The sequence below is a fragment of the Apis dorsata genome, unplaced genomic scaffold (genome assembly GCF_000469605.1).
Source record: "Apis dorsata unplaced genomic scaffold, Apis dorsata 1.3 scaffold_339, whole genome shotgun sequence".
NCBI lineage: Eukaryota > Metazoa > Arthropoda > Insecta > Hymenoptera > Apidae > Apis > Apis dorsata.
The window spans coordinates 30,290-33,500 of NW_006263606.1; the positions used below are offsets into that span (position 1 = coordinate 30,290).

The following is a 3,211-nucleotide window of genomic DNA, read 5'->3' on the forward strand; positions in this document are numbered from 1 at the left end:
GACAAAACACGAGTGGAGGGAGACTGGTTCCCGGGCATGTGTCGAATTAGAAATTTTATTCCAAGTAAATCGAGGGTTGTGGGATGAGGTGTGATGAGGTTGAAGAGGTTGTGTCTTTTGAGAGGTGTGGAACAGAGGAAATATTGGTAGTTTAAGAATTTAGGAAAACATAAGTAATCACCTTTTACTAGAGTTTTATCACAAGTGAGTTGATATTTCAGATATTGATAATGAATATCTAAATCTTGGAATTGGAAACATTCAGAATCGTTTTATTTTAAAATTACTTAAGGAAATAATAATATTGAAAAAAGAAAATATTTCAAATGAATAATACTTTAAACATATTTTGTCTATTTTTGCCTTCGATTAAATTAAGGATACTTTATTTAAATCTGTGAATACAAATATTATAATTTCAATTTTCCAATACTTGTTTCTACTTATTTCTAATTTACTACCAACTCTTGAGAGAACTCTTAACTCTTCATTAAATTGCAACTATTTAGCGATTGTTCCCGAGAGATTGTGTTTATTATCCAAAAACGCGATTAAACAATATATATATATATATATATGCGTTCAATAATTAACAGAGTATAATTACAGAGTTATAGGAAGGTGAATTAAGATATCTATAGAGGAAACGTATAATATTTTCTTGTGATACGATAGCTCGTATAATTATTGTCCAATTATCGTGCCTGATAAATCGTTTAACGTGGTTGCAGTGGAGCAAGACGATAATTAAGAGCGAGACGAAAGAAGAAGGAGCGGAGAGAAATTGTAATTACATACAAGATCAAACATTTATAAGACTGTGAAATAAGATTACAATTTCACTCGTTTCCTCTCGTATTCCCCATAAAAACCTCTGTAAATCGAAACTTATAAACTTGTTATATTATTTCAACGGAATAAGAAATACATTTTATTATAAATCCAGAGAAATTCAAGCTATCGTCAGCGTCTCTATAACTCAAACTGGGTTATTTATTACGTCTTACGAATACGAATTCTCTTTTCTTTCCATTTTTATTTATTCTTTTAATTTGCATAATTTTCGAAAATCCTTGCGAGTTATCGAATTTCGATAATATTATTTATTTTTTTTTTTTTGTGGTTCTATATCGTAAAATGATACGTACGTACTACATTTGTTTACATAATCGCACCAACCTCTTACTCAACCACGCACGATTAAAAATATATTACCCGGCGAAAGGAAGATCGTCGAAGGTGTATATTAATATATATATATATATATACACACGCTTATCATTAATTATGTCATCGAACGCGATAGAAACGAGCGGGATCCTCGAATATCCGATATCATTACAAAGTTCGTAATATTAATCATGTTTGCGCAGATTTGTTCGAATGGTGCGAAATTATCGGCACGTTATTCCCGTGTATGCGTTGCATAATAATTATCTGGGAGCCAGCGATAACGTTACCCGCCGGCCGTTAATTAATGCTCGCTCGACGCTCCCAATGAAAACCATTGTCCCTTTCCAACTTTTTATCCAGTGTTGAACACTTTTCGTCGATTTCAATTCCGATTTTATCCATTTCACGAGGGGAATATAAAATACAGACCGTGCGAGGGTGTAAACAATGACGAGCGCGAACGGGACATTTGTCGTCAACTCGTCCATGATCCGAGCATATTAATAATATCTTTTATTGGTAATTTTGCGAAATGGAAAAGAAAATATTTATTGTCTTAGATTAGTTTTTTTTAATGTGGCTTTGATGTTGGATTTGGGATTCATTTTTTTTTTGTTTTAATTGGGCGAATATAAGTTATTGAAAAAATTATAAACAAATATGTTAATACTTGAAAAATTCTCTGATTATGATATAAATTATATAATTTTTGTTTATTTTTTGTATTTAAAATTTCGATATCAAAATGAAAGATATACTTTCCAAAAGCTGATTTATATTTAAAATGAATATAGAAAATGGAAATATATATTTTTTGAAAGATTTTAAAGATTGAATTTAAATATTAAATATTAATATATAAAAATATTTAATACGTCTTCTAAAAGAAATCTTATTTGTATAAACACACGAATCATATATAATTCTAATTATTGAAATAAAAGCTTTCTTTGTCAATGATTAATTAAATGAATTTTAAATGTGAAATTTTTATTTAAAATGTCACTTCAATGAATATTATCTATTAAAAAAATGAATTAGTTGTAATAAAATCATCACAAATAACAGAGAAAAATTTATGTTTAATTTATCTAAAAAGTAGATTCATACAATTATAATGTTCATAAAACGGTTCACATAATGATTTTTCGTTTAATCAATAAGAGTTATATATATATATATTTTTTCTAAATTGCATAACATTAAATATCTATTTTTAAATTTGAAAGTAATCTTGCAAACTCGATCTAGCACTTAATACTTAATCCGACGGGGGACAGTTCACATAATCGGATAGATTAATATAACAAATGGAGTTCAAGTTCAAACAAGCGGATTCAATCTCTAATCTAGCTTATTTTTTAATTGCGTTAACTTTAACCTTTTTCTCTCCTATATAATTGGAGAACGAGCGGCATTAATTTAGATAAGCTCGGTTAGACAATTATCAAGCGTCGTTTAATCGAATGTTGATAAAAAAATTTCCCGATAATTTTAATGAATTAATTACACCTAAATGTACTTAATGAAACAATTCCTCTCCTAATCGAAGATTACATTATTATACACATATCACGTGATTTCTCAAACGATTTTGAATAATTTGCAACAAATATTACATTACCCAAATTTTAAAAAGTTCACGAAAACTCGTTTGGATAGCATTCTATATAACAATAACTTCCTCTCAATGAGAAGAAATTTCGACATTAATTTAAATAAGCTCGGTTAGACAATTATCAAGCGTCGTTTAATCGAATGTTGATAAAAAAATTTCTCCCCGATAATTTTAATGAATTAATTACACCTAAATGTACTTAATGAAACAGTTCCTCTCCTAATCAAAGATTACATTATTATACACATATCACGTGATTCCACAAACGATTTTGAATAATTTGCAACAAATATTACATTACCCAAATTTTAAAAAGTTCACGAAAACTCGTTTGGATAGTATTCTATATAACAATAACTTCCTCTCAATGAAAATAAATTTCGACATTAATTTAAATAAGCTCGGTTAGACAATTATCAA

The 3,211-nt window shown here is 28.4% G+C and overlaps 1 protein-coding gene across 1 annotated transcript in view; it reads right to left on the reverse strand.

Moving 5' to 3' along the window:
* The window catches only part of LOC102675831 (homeobox protein MSX-2-like), a 22,718-nt gene that overhangs the window by 8,241 nt on the left and 11,266 nt on the right, over positions 1-3,211 (reverse strand). The window lies entirely within an intron of this gene.